Source organism: Mobula birostris, chromosome 8, assembly GCF_030028105.1.
Source record: "Mobula birostris isolate sMobBir1 chromosome 8, sMobBir1.hap1, whole genome shotgun sequence".
Classification (NCBI taxonomy): domain Eukaryota; kingdom Metazoa; phylum Chordata; class Chondrichthyes; order Myliobatiformes; family Myliobatidae; genus Mobula; species Mobula birostris.
The window spans coordinates 52,361,595-52,380,614 of NC_092377.1; the positions used below are offsets into that span (position 1 = coordinate 52,361,595).

A 19,020-nucleotide genomic window follows, 5' to 3' on the forward strand; every position below is an offset into this window, starting at 1 on the left:
AACTAGCAAATAATATCAAAGAGGATACTAAAAGCTTTTTCAAGTATATAAAGAGTAAAAGACAGGTGAGAGTAGATATAGGACCGATAGAAAATGATACTGGAGAAATTGTAATGGGAGATGAGGAGATGGCAGAGGAACTGAACAAGTATTTTGCATCAGTCTTCACTAAGAAGACAGCAGGATACCGGACACTCAAGGGTGGCAGGGAAGAGAAGTGGGTGCAGTCACAATTGCAACAGAGAAAGTACTCAGGAAGCTGAATAGGCTAAAGGTTGATAAACCTCCTGGACCAGATGGAATGCACCCTCGTGTTCTGAAGGAAGTAGCTGTGGAGATTGCGGAGGCATTAGCAATGATCTTTCAAAAGTCGATAGATTCTGGCATGGTTCCGGAAGACTGGAAGATTGCAAATGTCACTCCGCTATTTAAGAAGGGGGCAAAGAAGCAAAAAGGAAATTATAGACCTGTTAGCTTGACGTCGGTGGTTGGGAAGTTGTTGGAGTCGATTGTCAAGGATGAGGTTACAGAGTACCTGGAGGCATATGACAAGATAGGCAGAACTCAGCATGGATTCCTTAAAGGAAAATCCTGCCTGACAAACCTATTACAATTTTTTGAGGAAATTACCAGTAGGCTAGATGAGGGAGATGCAGTGGATGTTGTATATTTGGATTTTCAGAAGGCGTTTGACAAGGTGCCACACATGAGGCTACTTAACAAGATAAGAGCCCATGGAATTACAGGAAAGTTACATACGTGGATAGAGCATTGGCTGATTGGCAGGAAACAGAGAGTGGGAATAAAGGGATCCTATTCTGGTTGGCTGCCGGTTACCAGTGGTTTTCCACAGGGATCAGAGTTGGGGCCGCTTCTTTTTACATTGTACATCAACGATCTGGATTATGGAATAGATGGCTTTGTGGCTAAATTTGCTGACGATACGAAGATAGGTGGAGGGGCCGGTAGTGCTGGGGAAATGGAGAGTCTGCAGAGAGACTTGGATAGATTGGAAGAATGGGCAGAGAAGTGGAAAATGAAGTACAATGTTGGAAAGTGTATGGTTATGCACTTTGGCAGAAAAAATAAACGGGCAGATTATTATTTAAATGGGGAAAGAATTCAAAGTTCTGAGAGGACTTGGGAGTCCTCGTACAGGAATCCCTTAAAGTTAACCTCCAGGTTGAGTCAGTAGTGAAGAAGGCGAATGCAATGTTGGCATTCATTTCTGGAGAAATAGAGTATAGGAGCAGGGATGTGATGTTGAGGCTCAATAAGGTGCTGGTGAGACCTCACTTGGAGTACTGTGGGCAGTTTTGGTCTCCTTATTTAAGAAAGGATGTGCTGACGTTGGAGAGGGTACAGAGAAGGTTCACTAGAATGATTCCGGGAATGAGAGGGTTAACATATGAGGAACGTTTGTCCGCTCTTGGACTGTATTCCTTGGAGTTTAGAAGAATAAGGGGAGACCTCATAGAAACATTTCGAATGTTAAAAGGCATGGACAGAGTGGATGTGGCAAGGTTGTTTCCCATGATGGGGGTGTCTAGTACGAGAGGGCATGACTTCAGGATTGAAGGGCGCCCTTTCAGAACAGAAATGCAAAGAAATTTTTTTAGTCAGAGGGTGGTGAATCTATGGAATTTGTTGCCACGGGCAGCAGTGGAGGCCAAGTCATTGGGTGTATTTAAGGCAGAGATTGATAGGTATCTGAGTAGCCAGGGCATCAGAGGTTATGGTGAGAAGGTGGGGCAGTGGGACTAAATAGGATAAAATGGATCAGCTCATGATAAAATGGCGGAGCAGACTCGATGGGCCGAATGGCCTACTTCTGCTCCTTTGTCTTATGGTCTTATGGTCTTATGGTCATTGTGAAGACTACTTTTGCGTGAATAGTGCACTGGCAGTGAGGGTCATGTATGCACTAATGAAAATAATGCAAGCACTGCTCCACTTTGATAATGTCAAGCAACTCAGCTCATGAATTGTCAATGTACAGTCTTCTTCCTTTATCCAATTCCTAATGTTATAAAGCAGCTGCTGCAAAAATGAAGCTTTCATTTAACAAGTACTTTACTACAATTCAATAATGTGGCTGATAGAAAATTTAAACCTTTAACTATGACTCACAACACTTTGAAAACATAGAGAGACTAACTGGTTAATACCAATTAATTAGGCCCATTCTCTAACTGCTGATCCAGTTAATGGCTTTATTCCTGCTTTTCATTTTTACAATTCAATGTGAAAAATGCCTGCGAAGAGTTAGATTATTGCTGGAGAAACCAGAACAATATAAATTTACTGCTAAAAATACTATGCTGGCCATTTGGCATTCAATAAAATATGCCTGAGGAGCTCTGCCATTTATTGGCAGTGCGGTGATAATATATAATAATCATTTTAACTTAAAATTACAGCCGTTGTTCAGGTAATTAGTGAAAATCAACATTACACATACCTGTTAACATAAGGGATGCTCTTGACATGTGAAATTTTGTTCCCTGTGCGGAGGAGTGTAGGTGCTGTGGGAAGGATGAGTTACCTAACCATGGCACCATGCTGCAGGGGGCCATTCAGCAAGTGGAGAGAAGAGAAATTCAACTGTCATTGGGAATAGTATGGTAAAGGGAATAGATGCAATTCTCAGTCACATGAATCAAATGTCCCCAAAGGCTGCATTGTCTGCTTAGTGTCCTGGTTCAGGATACCTTCTCTGAACTGAAGAGGAATTTTGAGTGGGAAGAGAAAGATCCAGTTGTTCTGGTCCATGTGGGTCCCAATGATGAAGGTACAGCAAGGAAAGAGCATTTGCTAAGAGAATTTGAGTAACAATGGACTAAGTTAAAACACAGAACAAGAAAAGATAATATTCTCTGAATTCTTACCTGAAACTAAAGCACTTTGGCACAGGGTCAATAGGATAACAGAGAGAGAAATGCCTGCCCTAAAGATTGGTGTCGAAGAAGTGGGATTAAATTCGTGGGGCATTGGCACCAGTAGAGTGGAAGGAAGGAGCTGTTCCAATGAGACAGGCTCCTCCTAAACCATGCTGGGACCAGGATCCTGGTGAATCATATAACTAGGGTTCTATAAAGCGCTTCAAACTTTATGCTGAACAAAATAGCAGGCAAAAGTATTACAGAAAAGGTACTCGCATGGAAATCAAATTGGTTGACTGGCAGATGCAGAGAGTGGAAATAAAAGGAGCATTTTCTTGTAGGAGTTGTGTCTGCTACTCTTCCTGTTATTGTTAATGATCCGGATAGATAGAGGGGCTAGTATTGTAGAGGAAGCAAGGAATTTGTAGAAGAACTTGGATACGGTGGGAAATAGGCAAAGAAGTGGCAGCTGGAACAGAGAACAGGGAAGTATATCATCATGCACTTTATTAGGAGGAATAAAGACGAAGAATATTTACTCAACAGTGAGAATCAGAAATTGGACGTTCAAAGAAGCTTCAGAGTTGCAATACAGAATTCCCTTAAAGTTAACTTGCAGGTTGAATCAGTAGTAGGGAACACAAATGCAAAGTCAGCATTCATTTGTAAGACAACTAGAATATGAAAGCAAGGAAGGCTTGGGTCAGACCATACTAGTAGTATTGGAACATAGAAGCATAGAAAACCTAAAGCACAATACAGGCCCTTCAGCCCACAAAGTTGTGCCTAACATGTCCTTACCTTAGCAATTATCTAGGCTTACCGATAGCCCTCTATTTTTCTAAGCTCCATGTTCCTATCCAGGAGTCTTGTAAAAGACCCTATCATATCTACCTCCACCACCGTTGCCGGCAGCCCATTCCATGCACTCACCACTCTCTGAGTAAAAAATTTACCCCTGACATCTCCTCTGTACCTATTTTCAAGCATCTTAAAACTGTGTCCTCTCGTGCTAGCCACTTCAGCCCTGCGAAAATAACCTCTGACTGTCCACGCGATCAACGCCTCTCATCATCTTATACACCGCTATCAGTTGACCTCTCATCCTCCTTCACTCCAAGGAGAAAAGGTCGAGTTCACTCAACCTATCCTCATAAGGCATGCTCTCCAATCCAGCCAACATCCTTGTAAGTCTCTTCTGCACCCTTTCGATAGTTTCCACGTCCTTCCTATAGCGAGGTGACCAGAACTGAGCACAGTATTCCAAGTGGGTTCTGACCAGGGTCCTATATAGCTGCAACATTACTTCTCAGCTCCTAAACTCAATCCCATGATTGATGAAGGCCAATGCACTATGTGCCTTCTTAACCACAGAGTCAAACTGCGTAGCTGCTTTGAGTCCCCTATGGACTCGGACCCCAAGATCCCTCTGATACTCCACACTGCCAAAAATCTTACCATTAATACTATATTCTGCCATCATATTTGACCTACCAAAATGAACCACTTTACACTTTTCTGGGTTGAACTCCATCTGCCACTTCTGAGCCCAGTTTTGCATCCTTTCAATGTCCCACTGTAACCTCTGACAATCCTCCACACTATCCACAACACTCCCAACACTTGTGCCATCAGCAAATTTACTAACCCATCCCCCGACTTCTTCATCCAGGTCATTTACAAAAATCATGAAGAGTAGGGGTCTCAGAACAGATCCCTGAAGCACACCACTGGTCACCGACCTCCATGCAGAATATGACCTGTCTACAACCACTCTTTGCCTTCTGTGGGCAAGCCAGTTCTGGATCCACAAAGCAATGTCCCCTTGGATCCCATACCTCCTTACTTTCTCAATAAGCCTTGCATGGGGTCCCTTGTCAAATGCCTTGCTGAAACCCACATAACCTATATCTACTGCTCTAACTTCATCAATGTGTTTAGTCACATCCTCAAAAAATTCAGTCAAGCTTATAAGGCACGACCTGCCTTTCACAAAGCCATGCTGACTATTTCTAATCACATTATGCCTCTCAAAATGTTCATAAATCCTGCCCCTCAGGATCTTCTCCATCAACTTACCAACCACTTTCTAAAAGTTCCAGCACATCCTCTTTCTTAATATCTACATGCCCAAGCTTTTCAGTCTGCTGTAAGTCATCCCTACAATCACCAAGATCCTTTTCTGTAGTGAATACTGAAGCAAAGTACTCATTAAGTACCTCTGCTATCTCTTCTGGTTCCATTCACACTTTTCCACTGTCACACTTGATTGGTCCTATTCGCTCACGTCTTATCTTCTTGCTCTTCACATAACTGTTCACATATTCTGAACAGTTTTGGACCCCAAATCTAAGGAAGTATGTGCTGGTCTTGGAGAAAGCCCAGCTGAAGTTTATGAGAGTAATCCTGAGGACAAAGGTGGAGCGTATGATGGCTCTGGGCCTATTTTCACAGGAGTTCAGAAGGATGAAAGGGAATCTTAAATATACCGACCAAATATTAAAAGGTTTGGGTAGAGTGGATGTGGCGAGGATGTTTTCAGTAGCAGGGGAGCCTAGGACCAAAAGGCACATTCTCAGTATGAAAGGACATCACTTTAGAACAGAGATGATGAGGAATGTCTTTTGCCAAAGGGTGTTAAATCTGTGGAGGCCAAGTCTTTGGGTATACCTCAGCTGGAGATTGATCAGTTCTTGTTTAGTGCAGGCTTCAAAGCTTACAGACAGAACTTGGGAGAACATGGTGAGAGGTAAAAATAAATTAGCCATGATTGAATGGTATAATATACTCAATGGGCTGAATAGCTGAATTTTTCTCCTACAGTCTCTTGCTGTTCAGAAGATTTTTGGGTGCAGCAGACCTGACTGGGAGAGATAAATATGTAAGCATACTGCGTGATCTATTGTATTCTAAAATTAATAGGAAGTGAATTGCTCCACAGTAAAAAAATGGAACAGAAATCAATGTGGTTATATTTATATTGGTAACAAGCAGATTTTGTAATGGATCAATTTCACTGGGTTCAGGTGTCTGTTTTATTTATATTCTGGGAAATTAAAAATAGCACTGATTTTGTACAAGAAAACACAGTATATCATATCATACTACAATATATGTAAATATTTACCATAGAGACCAGGAATAACAGAATTGGCATATTGATGATGCACAGAGGGTTTCCTAAGATTAGAGTTATGTTGTTGTTACATAAAATGTTTGCCCTATTTACATTGAAGAAATAAATGTAATTTCTAATAACAGAATTTGTAATTGTGAATGAGTCATTCTTTTCTATCAGAATAAAGAATATGTTGGTTATTTGGTTTATAAATTAAAGACAATAGCTGTTTTAAAGTTGTATTTTAAACTAAAGGTTTTAAAAGTCCACTGAACTGAGAGAGAAATTGATATCATAATTGTAAACTACCACAGGATTCTACTCAAAGTACGATTATATTGGGCAACAGTTATGTTTGACAAATATAACTGCCGTCCAAGTATTGAAAACAGATGATTCATTTAAACAAAATATTCATAATGCAAAACATATGCACAAAGAGCAGCACACATGTTATATGTTTCACAAGTTCAATTTCTGTTGCATCAGAGCCACATTTACTCAGTCAGGCAGTTTAATGAGACTTGAGAAAATAACTCATTTTAATTTTTATTTTCAACCATTTGCTAGAACATTTCCATTCAGATCATCATGTGCCTTCATCATAGTTTCCATCTTTCAATTATTGTTTCCAATCAATCCCACTGACTTGAAAACCATTTAGTTCTTCCTAATTAAATACAAAAGGCCAGAATTTGCACTGTGAAATAATGATAAGATTATTAGCATTCACTTTAGTAATTGGAGCAATCTGGGAACAACTTCTGGGGAATGCATACATACTGTTAAAGATAGAAATCCAAAAAATTATCTTCAAAGCGTCCCTGTTCCTCCCCAAAGTCTTCCCATTGAAGTGCTGAGCATTTAAGATATTGTAAACTACTGCTGTGACAACGTTGTTGTGAATGTTATATTTTTCTTCTGAGGTAAAAGTGAATTTTCAATGTACTAATTTTCACCTCCATTTTCTTCATCAACATAAGTGCATCCCATCAGGAACTGGTGATTTACCCACCTTATTCTCTCATGTAAATAACTGAAAATTATACATACTTTTAAAGTGTTTTATTTTTTAAAAGTTTGTTTATCAAATTTTAGCTTCTTGGTTAATTTCATGAGTATCTTCAATCTTTGTTTCAGACACCATTACATATCTTTAAAAAAATAAAATGATTTCCCTTTTACTTTTCAGTATTCTATCTGTGATATAATTAGTTATTCAGTCTCTTTGATGGGTGACATTAGATTTTCTAGAAGCTAACACCTGTCAGCAGGCACAATATGGAAATACTTGCCACAGAGCTCATTGGATTTTTGTAGCCACCTTTCTTCAAAGTTAGCAATGAATAACATCATTTTCCTGCTAACTGCAAAATCTAGGTAATTCTTTATCCAAACAGAAATCATTTTTATTATTTTAGAACTTAAAACATAACTTTTGTCAAAATAGGAAAACATGAATATTAAAATTACAAACAACCTTCTTCCGTGTGTCAGTCTCAGTTGCAAGCATTCTCAAGTCACCCTTATCCAGAACCAAATTCAATCAAATCATTTCAGATACTTTACAGGAAATTTCAACTTTTCTGGGTGCAAAACTGCAATTGACCTCCCTTCCTACTCATAATTTTTTAATCCTAAACTTATGTTCCTGGTACATAAATTTGTCAATTTTGTTAATTCAGTTTGTAATCATGAAAAATATATTCCTCAAAGTTCCAGTTCTGCTTTTTAATACCAGTAAAGTTAACTGGAACCAATACTCATGCATTTTTCACTCTCTTCTCCATAGTATAATCTTCATAATTTGACAAATTTCTTCAATCAAAGCTATCACTTTTTTGACTCTTTGTTACATCTCTTTTTCAATATTCTAATGCTATAGATCTGTCTTTTATTCCAATATGGTTACTTTCAGTCCTGGGTATGACGCTAAATTGCAACTGGTGATGAGGCTCTGATAGGGGACTTTCCGAGCTTTGGGAAAGTGGAGTTATCCGTTAGTCATTCATTGCTTCCAGGGCCGCTCTGACCCGGAATGTTAGCACCTGCAAGGGTTGCTGCTCAGGATACAAGCGAAGTCCAACAGCGGATCTGGCAGGTTCGGTAACTGAACTTATGATGGAGAAGGCAAATGAGCTAGGACCTCAAATGTCAATGGCTATAGTATAGGAGGATGAACATTTGGGAAGAGAAATGGCGATTTCCTTAGTTCGCCAAAGGTAGGCAATAGCAAGCTACTGTTGCAATTTGCTAAGAAAACCATGGTCAAGCTCACAAAATGTATCACACAACAACAGCAGCAAGAGGATCTTCAAGACAACTCTGAGATGTTTCGCTCGGTAGGGTTGATTCTGGCCAGGAGGGGATCCCCGACCATCATCAAGCTACTGGTCATAAAATTCAAGTAACACAAAAGAAAATCATAGCCACTTGGAATGTAAGAACCCTATATCAAGCAGGAAGGTTAGACAATGTGATAAATGAAATGGAAAGACTAAAGATTAACATCATGGGAATTAGCAAAGTTCATTGGATAGGTGCTGGAACATGTCAGATTAGAAATAGAACACTAGTTTATTCTTATGGAACATCTCCTACTAATGGAGAAGGAATTCTTATGGATGAAAACATGGCAAAAAGTGTTTTAGGATATTGGGCAATATCAGAAAGAGTGCTCCTTGTTAGATTCAGAGGACAACTATTTGATTTAGCAATTATACAGGTATATGCACCAACAACAGATGAAGCAAATGAGGACATAGGTAAATTCTATAAAGAGCTTGAACAAGCAAAGAATGGATGCAAATCTCAAAATATTGTTATTGTCATGGGAGATCTAAATGCTAAAGTAGGACAAGGTGATGATGGAAATACCATAGGAAAATTTGGACTAGGGGAAGGAAATGAAAGAGGTGAGAAATGGGTAGAATGGTGCAAGATGAATAATCAGGTCATTATGAATACCTACTTTAAAAACCATCCAAGATGCTTGTGGACCTGGAAAAGTCCAGGTGATAACACTAGAAATCGAATTGACTTTATTACTATAAACCAAAGATTTAGAAACTCAGTGACTCAATGCAAAACATATCCAGGTGCAGACTGTAACAGTGACCATAACCCAGTAGTATGTCATGTAAAAGTAAAACTTAAAAAAATAAAGAAGTAAAAACCTGAACAATCCTTTGACTACTTACAATTAATTAAAGAAGAAAACTTAAGACAAAAATTTACAATTGAAGTAAGGAATAGATTTCAAAGTCTAGAAATAGAATCTGTTGAAGATGATAGCAATCATGTAGAAATGAAATTTAACTCTCCAAAGAATACCTCGGTAGAATCAGCAAAGTCAGTGATTCCTAAAAAAGAAAAAAGTATAAAGAATAAATGGATGACAGATGAAATCAAAAATCTAATGGAACAAAGGAGACGGAAGAAAAAATTCTATAGAATCTAAGTCCTTACATAAAAAAGTTAAAAGCTTATGTCAAAAAGCCAAAGAAGAATGGTTAAACCAGGAATGTGAGCAAATAGAAAGAATCCCTATTACTGATCCAAAAAGGTTACATCAACAAATCAAGAATATCAATGGTAAAAAGCTCCTCTGTTCTTCAGGTGGATGTTTGAAGCAAAGGATGGTACCATTATCATGGAAAAAGATGAGATTATGAGCAGCTGGACTGAGTATATTCAGGAATTGTTTGAAGACGATCGAGGCGAAAAACCAGAAATTAAGAAAAACATTGAAGGTCTAAGTATTTTAAAATCTGAAGTTCGTAATGCAATAAATAAGACGAAGAAAGGAACGGCAGCAGGTCCTGATGAATTAGTAATAGAACAAGTTATCGCCCTTGAAGATTATGGAATTGAAAAACATACTGATTTAATCAATGACATTTATGAGACTGGAATAATACCAGAAGAGTTGAAAAAATCAGTATTTATCACTCTTCCTAAGAAAGCTGGAGCAATAGAATGCGAATTACATAGGACCATTAGTTTAATGGGTCATATCACCAAGATACTTCTAAGAATTTTGATGACAAGAGCTAAAAATAAGATACAAGCTGAAATATGCAAAGAACAATGTGTTTTTGTGAAAAACAATGGTACAAGAAACACAATATTGATGTTATGGATACTATCAGAACGAGCTATTCAAGTGCAAAAAGATTTGTTTGTTTTATCGACTACACAAAATCATTTGATAAAGTGAAGCACAATAAGTTATTTGAAATATTACAGAAAACTCTAGATCTAGATTCGAAAGACTTCCGCCTAATCAGAAATCTGTACTGGGAACAAACTGCTGCTGCAAGAATAAATGGAGAAGTGAGTCAGTTTACGAAAATCAAGAGAGGCATTAGACAAGGGTGAGTTTTCTCCCCTGATTTGTTTAATGTGTACAGTGAAACAATATTACAAAAAATAAGAGACATCTTGGGAATCAAAGTTAGCAGTGAAAACATCAATAATTTCAGATATGCAGATGACACCGTGTTAATTGCAAGTATGGAGGAAGAACTACAAAAAATAATTGATATATTTGTTGAAGAAAGTGCAAAGAGTGGTCTATCTATCAATTGCAAAAAGACAGAACGTATGGTGATATCCAAAAAGAAGGAGAATCGTATCTGCAGGCTGAGAATAAATGGGGAAGACATAAAATGAATACAGAACTTTTGCTACTTAGGAAGCTGGGTGACATCAGATGGCAGGTGTGACTTGGACATCAAAAGAAGAATAGGGATGGCAAAAGACACCTTTATGAGAATGAAGAGTATACTGACCAATATGGAAGTAGGCATGACAACCTGCCTCAGAGCACTGAAATGTTACGTTTATCTAGTTATGGTATACGGCTCAGAATGTTGATCAATATCTAGTAACATGAAGAAAGGAACTGTAGCAGCAGAGATGTAGTTTTTGAGGAGGATGCAAAGAATATCACGGATGAAACGAATATCTAACGAGGATGTCATGAACAGAGCAAACACAAAAAGAGAAATAATGTATGAGATCATGAAAAGGCAACGTAACTTCACTGGACATGTGATTAGGAAAGAGGAGTTAGAATGAATGGTAATTATGAGATTGAAGGGAAGAAAGCAAGAGGAAGACAAAGACCAATGATGATGGAGACAGCAGCCAGAGAACTGGAAATGAATACCAATGAAGATCCACTTGACCTGAAACAGGAGTGTGTGGGCCATGGCAGTCAAAGCTCAAACTGGGCATGGCACCTGATGATGATGATGATGGTTACTTTATTGGCATGTTTGGTTTCAGATCATTTTGAAACCATTTTTGTCATCAGTATTTTATACTACTATGTATATTCTTCCCCAGAAATTGGAAAAGCCAAAATTCAGGTGATCAATCACAGTAACATTTTTAAATAATTAGTGCCCAACCAATTAAAGATGAATTCCATGATAGAAAAAACAGTAAGCAAAATATGTTTTGTACATGATAGATCTAACAGAAACATGAGCAAATATGCTAATATATCTTTTATAACTGAGGCTTTTACATAATCACATCCTGCGAAAGAATTTTCCCCTGAAAATCCTTCATGCATAATTGATCTTTTGCGTTGTTCACAGACATGAGATGGGTTTTCTTTCAATTCCTACTTCTGAATATGTGATTGAATGTATTTTTAGACACTTGTTCTCTTACATCATCTCTTTATCTCTCCCAAAATGTACCCAAATGAAGCTCAGTTGACCACCTTGCCAAGTATTGGCTCCATAGCTCACCTTTTTAAATTATTTTGTCCATTTCACATGCCATTCTAGTTCTGCTACCCTTTCATTTTGCATTCTTTCAATGAAAACTGTACACAATTTTTATACAATTCAGATACAAATCTTAATCTTCTTTGGGTCCTACCATAGTCCCTCAGTAAAATGTTACCAAAGAGTTTAATGCTTCACTTATGCAGTTTCCATCACAGGAAGAATTATTGGTGATGTGAGCTTGGTTTATTAAAGTCATAAGAAAGGATGGAAGATACCCATCTGGATGATTATATTAAAGGTAGTAGGAAGGTGACTTTTTATTTGAACAAGGTGTCATATTCATTCTGTTTACCTATTGCTTCCTATTTCAGAGTTGATCAACTTGGTCTGCCTTATCAACATCACTTACCTTGACCTCCAGATTGAGACCTTTAGATTTTAACACTTTAAATTAATTTGATATTATTTTCACTAAATTACAAAAAGCTTACTTAGTAAATGTTGAAAGTCTTGTTTTATCTACCAAAGCCAATTGAACGGTTACGTTCACAAACACGAGAACTTCCTGATGAAGGGTAATGGCCCAAATATGCTTTCCATAGATGTTGCCTGCCCTGCTGAGTTCCTCCAGCGTTTTCTGTGTGTTGCTTTGAACAATTTTGTTTCTGACTTAATTTAGTTCAATATTTTTGATCATTTAAATTTTATTTCATACATTCTTCCATCTATGCTGCTGTTCTGAGATTTTCTTTTCCGCATAGATACTTTTCCTTCTTATTTTGATCTGATTTTTTTTTCCTCGATGACAAGTTCAAAAGTAGAGCCTGAAATTCAGCTTGTCAATTTACATAAGCATCATATTCCTTGGGAAACCTCCAGATATTGGGAGCCAGCAAGTAGTTTATGCACACTTTCATGGCTGAATGTCTTACTATCTGCTGGAAGTTGTTGTCTTCTTGAGAGCCAGCAATTTATGCATGTTCCCTTAATGTCAGGAATCACTTGGCTCCTTTGTCAATAAGTCAGAGGCCTTGGGACAAAATCCAAAACATTAGTGTGAAAGTAGTGATGGGGTTTCTGTTTGTTTATACTAGAAATGTTGGTCAAAATCCAATAAACCTATGTAAAATCATGGTAACTTCAAAAACGAAAGATTAACAAAAAAGTTTCTGTTTGTGGTTTCTACATATTTTCTCTCTTTCTTATAGTTCAGTTTATCTGGAACAGTGCCTGTTCCAGGATCAACACTGACAGATTCCATTGATGCTGTGGTTTGCGGTGCATTGATTTTCTTAGGTGCACAAGAAACCTCAAGGTAGATTGTAAAAGCTTTCTCATATCAAAAGCAGCATTCTTGAAAAATCTCATTGGTGCTCACCAATCATGCTAATACACGACTCAGAATTTAGACATTTTCGGACTTTTTAAATTAGGCTGCTCTCAAAAATCTAGACACTCAGTGAAAATGTTTTATTACATGTTTTTGTACACAATTAGGCTGTATTAATAGATTATCACCAGGTTAACACACCCAATGAAATTGATAAGTGAATACTTAACCACATTTTAAAGTATTCACTTTTATAAATTCCAGGTGGACTTTCCACTTGCAATTCTTCAAATTAATTGGCATTAAAATAATCATATTTTAAAATCTATTTGTTGTGCTTTATTGACATCTTGTTTTAAGAATAAAATATAATGCATAGTAATGTAACACACATAAAAGTTGCTGGTGAATGCAACACGCCAGGCAGCATCTCTAGGAAGAGGTACAGTCGACGTTTTGGGCCGAGACCCTTTGTCAGGACTAACTGAAAGAAGAGCTAGTAAGAAATTTGAAAGTGGGACTTCAAATCTCTTACTAGCTCTTCTTTCAGCCAGTCCTGACAAAGGGTCTCAGCCCAAAACGTCGACTGTACCTCTTCTTAGAGATGCTGCCTGGCCTGCTGCGTTCACCAACAACTTTTATGTGTGTTGCTTGAAATTCCAGCACCTGCAGATTTACTCGTGTATGCATAGTAATGTATTCATAATATGTATAATTCCTTAATCTTTAATTGTCCTGTAAGGGAAGGTCTCAGAATATTAGGAAAAGCCGAACAGTCATCCTCCAGCCACAACAATCATGTATGCAATTGTGTCAGTAGCAACTTTCCCTTATTTAGTTTGTGAGAAAGAAAAACAACAGAATTACCAAAATAACACACACAAGATGCTGCAGGACCTCAGCAGGTCGGGCAGCATCAATGGAAATGAATAAAAAGCCGACATTTCAGACTGAGACTATCCTTCAGGGCTGGAAAGGTAGCGGGAATTAGCTCAAATAAAAAGGTGGGGAGGGGAAAGAGGATAGCTAGAAGTTCACGAGTGAAGCCAGTTGGGTGGGAAAGGTAAATGGCTGAAGAGGAAGGAATCTGATAGGAGAGGAGAATCTACCATGGGTAAAAGTGAAGATTGAGGGGCACCAGCAGGAGGTGATTGACAGATGAGAAGAGGCCTGAATAGAAGAAGAAGAAAGGGGCATGGGAAAAAAATACTGGAATAAAAAATTGATATTCATGCCATCAGGTTGGAGTCTACTCAGATGGAATATAAAGTGTTGCTTCTCTACCCTGATAGTGGCCTCATTGTAGCAAAAGAGGAGGCTGTGGACTGACATGTCGGAATGCGAATGGGGGAAAAAATTAAACTGTTTGACCACCAGGAATTTGAACAATTGATGAATGAAGCACAGATGTTCCACTAAGCGGTCACCCAATTTACAACAGGTCTCACCAATGAAGACCATCAGGAGTATCAGATACAATAGATGACCCCAACAGGTTCACAGCTGAAGTGTTGCATAACCTGGAAAGACTGATTGGAGCCCTGAATGGAGGTGAGGGAGGATGGGAATGGGCAGGTATAGAACTTTGGCCTCTTGCAAGGAGGAAGGTTAGTGGGGAGTGATGAATGGACAAGGAAATTATTGAGGGAATGATTCCTGCAGAAATCAGAGAGTTGGGTGGAGGCTAAGCTGTTTTCAGTGTTATAATCCCTTTGGTGATGGCAGAGGTTGTAGAAAAATGATTTGTTGGATGTAGAGGCTCATGAGATGGTAGGTTAGTACAGGAGGAGATCTATCACCATTAAAGTGGCAGGAAGATAGGGGGTGAGCATGGATGTCAGTGAAATGGGGGTGATGCAGGTGAGGGCAACATCAGTGGTTGAGGAAGGGAAACCCTGATTTTTGAAGAAGGAGGACATCTCTGGATGATATCGAAATGAAAGCTGTATCTTGTGAGCAGATGCAATGGAGACCAATAAACTAAGAAAAGGGAATAGCATTTTTTTTACAGGAGACAGGCTGAGAAGAAATATAGTTAAGATAGTCATGGGAAATGGTAGGTTAGTAGACGGTTTCTCCCTAGGGATGGAGAGGGGGAGATTGAGAAAGGGGAGTGTCATGGTCCGATCTGTGAAATCCGCATTTTGGTTCATGGTCCGGTCCATGTTCCTTATTCCAGGTTTTCCAGTTTTCCCCAGTTTCTGTTGAGGCAGCTGATTCTCGTTTGTGCTGGCTTCATAAATAGCTTCAGGATTCAGCCTCTGTTTGCTGGATTTTTCCTGTTCTCACCCCCTGTCTGAATCCCTCCTCTGCCCCTTCCTCCTGAAGTCTTGCCATGCCCCTGTAACCTGTGTCTGAAGCCTTGCCTTGCCTTGTCTGAAGCCTCGCCTCGCCTCACCTGTAACCCTTGCCTGCACCGCTGTCTAGTTCAATCGTCGAAGCAAGATAAGGAACTGTCTATCGTTGTTTTGAACTGTCCCTGTGTCCGTGCCTTCACTAGGTAGGTCCGGCCGTTTGCCGCTACCTAGTGTTCGGATCTGTCTTTGTGTCCTCACCTTCGCTAGGTAGGTCCAGTCGTTTGCTACTACCTAGTGTTGGGAATCGTGTTGTTGTGTTCTGCATTCTGTGTACTGAGTCCCGGCCCTACATCCTGTTTCCAAGGAGGGGTCCCGGCTCTGTGTTCCATGTTCCTGCCCCTCCCTTGACCAAGGCTTTGCGTTCCTGTCTCTTCCTCGACCAAGTCAAGGCTTTGGGGTCTCATCCAGCCACGATCCAAGAACCTTGTCCTGTCCAAGCTATGGCTTTGTGTTGTCATCTTGTCCATGTCTCTCGCCCAGCCCAGGAGTACCTTTCCCAGCCTGGTGCTGGGGTTCCTTCATCCTGTGCTAGGGTTCCCTTGTCCTGTCCAGGATTCTCATGTCCAGTCCTGTTGCCTCGCCTCGTCTCGTAGCCACGTTTTGTCCTCACCTAGTTCTGGAGTCCAAGCCCGAGTCAAGTCACAGGTTCTGGGTCCTTGCCCAGTCTCTGGCTTGGAGTCCATACCCAAGCCTCAAAGTACCCTCGCCTTGAGGAACCCAAGCCTCATCATGCCCTCACCTCGAGGAACCCAAGCCTCGAGGAACCCGAGCCTCGTCATGCCTTCGCTTCGAGGAACCCAAGCCTCATCATGTCCTCGCCTTGAAGAACCCAAGCTACGAAGAATCCAAGCCTCAAGAAACCCTAGCCACATCCATTCCTGTAGCCACGTCATGTCCTCGCCTAGTTCCAGGGTCCGAGCCCGAGTCAAGACCCAGGTTCTGGGTCCTTGTCCAGTCTCTGGGTCAGAGTCGAAGGCCAGGCTCCTAGTTCCCAGTTCTTAGTCCTGGTTCCACTGTCCTGGTCAAGTCCTAGCGCAGGCCCTGTATCCTTGTCTCGTCCAGGGCCTGTGTCATGTCCAGCGTCCTTTCTTCCCCACTTCCCTTGCTTTCGTCCCTAACTCTAGTCCAATTCCTAGTACTTCAGTGTCAGTGTCTGTGTCTTGCATTTGGGTCCGCACCAACGCCCCTTTTATAACAAGGAGGGAGTGCCAAAAATGGATCGAGTTAATTTAAGGGGAGGGTAGAATATGGAGGCAACATTGAAGGAATTTATGAGCATCGGTGAATGAAGCAACACCAATGTAATTGTTAATGTAGCGAAGGAAGAGTTGAGGAGCATTACTAGGAAAAGCTTGGAAAATGGACAGTTTTACGTAGCCGGTGAAAAGGCAGGTATAGCTGCGGCACATGCAGGTGCCCATGGATAGTCCTTGAGTCTGGAGAAAGTAGGAGGAGTTGAAGGAGAAATTGTTGAGGGTGAGGGATTATGGCTGTTTTGGAAACAAAGTGGGACTAATGATGTTTATATATATATATGTTCCATGATCTATTTTGGAAGTTTCACTGACTCTAACATTGCACCTTCTCAATGAAATATCTACTCTCCAAGAATAAACTATCTATTTATTAGCTCTGTAATAAAACGTTCCCACAATAACTTGTATCTCCAGGAAGACCTTTGCAATGTGCTTCATTAAAACATATGTCAAAAGCAATGTGTAGTTATTCAGCATTGTGCAAGAGAATAAAATCACCAGCATGATGGCTGCAAAACAAAGACCCTGCTTAAGGAAAGACTGATGGTTAATTAATTTTAGTATGTTTCCATTTTTATGAACTGCAATATACTTTTCTGCCTGACTCTTGACAATTTTACTTTCTTAGCCCTCTGAATTTTCACTATCTTCAAACTTTTAACTCCATTTGCCTGCTTATCAATTTCTTCCAGTTTCAATCAAATTAGATTCCTACATTTACACTACAATGTTCAACCCTATAGTAGTTGCACTGCAAAGTGGCAGCATTAACAACTTTGAAGAGGTATTGCTATGAATTCAGTCTTTGCTCCTGAGCATCGGTGAATGAAGCAACACCAATGTAATTGTTAATGTAGTGAAGGAAGAGTTGAGGAGCATTACTAGGAAAAGCTTGGAAAATGGACAGTTTTACGTAGCCGATGAAAAGGCAGGTATAGCTGCGGCACATGCAGGTGCCCATGGATAGTTCTTGAGTCTGGAGAAAGTAGGAGGAGTTGAAGGAGAAATTGTTGAGGGTGAGGGATTATGGCTGTTTTGGAAACAAAGTGGGACTAAGGCATTCAAATTTCTGGATTTAACAATAGGACTGCATTATCCCACCTGACCTTAGGTGCTGTGGTTTAAATGATGTGGACTCAAAGATGTCAAATTTTTCACTACATCTCAGGTGATAATATAATGGCGTCACAAAAGAAAAATCCTTCAACTATATGGCCATCACTGATCTTGACAGTCAACTTCATTAAAAGAGTTGATTTGATGGTTCACATTTGCTCGTTTTTGCAACCTTTGCTGGGTACAGTTTGCTGTCCCTTCGGTTTAAGTTACCATCGTGGCTACATTGCAAAATAATCTAATTGCCTGTCAAGTCATGAAGTTGTAAAGAGCGTTAGATTAACACGATTTTTTTTATATAGGCAGACTTATGCGATTCACTATTTAAATCAGAGCACTGAAATCATGCAAAGCGTCACCAGCTAGAAAGTTCTGTCCCGCTATATCGATGGTTGACCATTGTCAAACAATCCTCAGTTTACTATTATCGTAAGTGTGATACTTCAGTGTAATTACAGATATAAGGCTGCCAACTGTGGTCTGTGTATTCTGAAGAAACCACAGGAACCGATTGTGCTGTCCTCCCCATTCGCTTTTCACTTGCCAGGGTCGGACTTGGTCAACGAATGGTTCAGCGGCACTGAAGTTCTACTGCAGTTTAGTCTCTTGGGTCCCCACAACTTTTGCCTGCACCAGTATAAAACGAAAACGAAGACTTGTGTACTCACAGCTTGCTGACGCTTCCGGGAAAATCGTTTGGAATACGATCGACTTTGCTCTCCTGGCAAGTGATACGATTATCCGTTCTGCAGCTGCAGAGCTTGGGGCAGTTAGCGCTGAAAACGGGATCTCGAAGCACCCAAAGCAGCAACAGTACAAGCCAAGCCATTGTCTTGCGTTTCACATAGTTTTACGGGCTCCAAGAAATTTCCGTCTCTAAATTAAAGTTAATTCTAGCACCTCGCAAGTAATTGATCCTCTTTAAAGTATAAGCTGGATCAAGGAACTCAATTGTCACCAGTAGCCCGGAGGCGGAGCTGGGCGTTGGGGACACCAGTGGGGAACTGTCCGTTTCATTCGCACGGTGCATCCGACCGCATTATGGGAGGTCTAACTTCATCCCTTCACTCCAAAAGCCTTGGGACCGCTTATCTGTCGCTCGTCGTACACGCTTTAAAAAAAAATCCAGAGTATTTTCAAGAACATTGCTGACGCTCTTAATATCTCTCCTGGTATTAAACAGACGGTAATCACCTATATAGCGAATCTAAGAC

The 19,020-nt window shown here is 39.9% G+C and overlaps 1 long non-coding RNA gene across 1 annotated transcript in view; it reads right to left on the minus strand.

Moving 5' to 3' along the window:
- Window positions 1–18,768, minus strand: part of LOC140201315 (uncharacterized) — a 121,918-nt gene extending 103,150 nt beyond the window's left edge. Inside the window, exon 1 of the long non-coding RNA XR_011886838.1 lies at window positions 18,475–18,768. This is a non-coding gene — a long non-coding RNA (uncharacterized lncRNA). The remainder of the gene's footprint in view (window positions 1–18,474) is intronic.
- Between the last annotated feature and the right edge of the window lie 252 nt (window positions 18,769–19,020).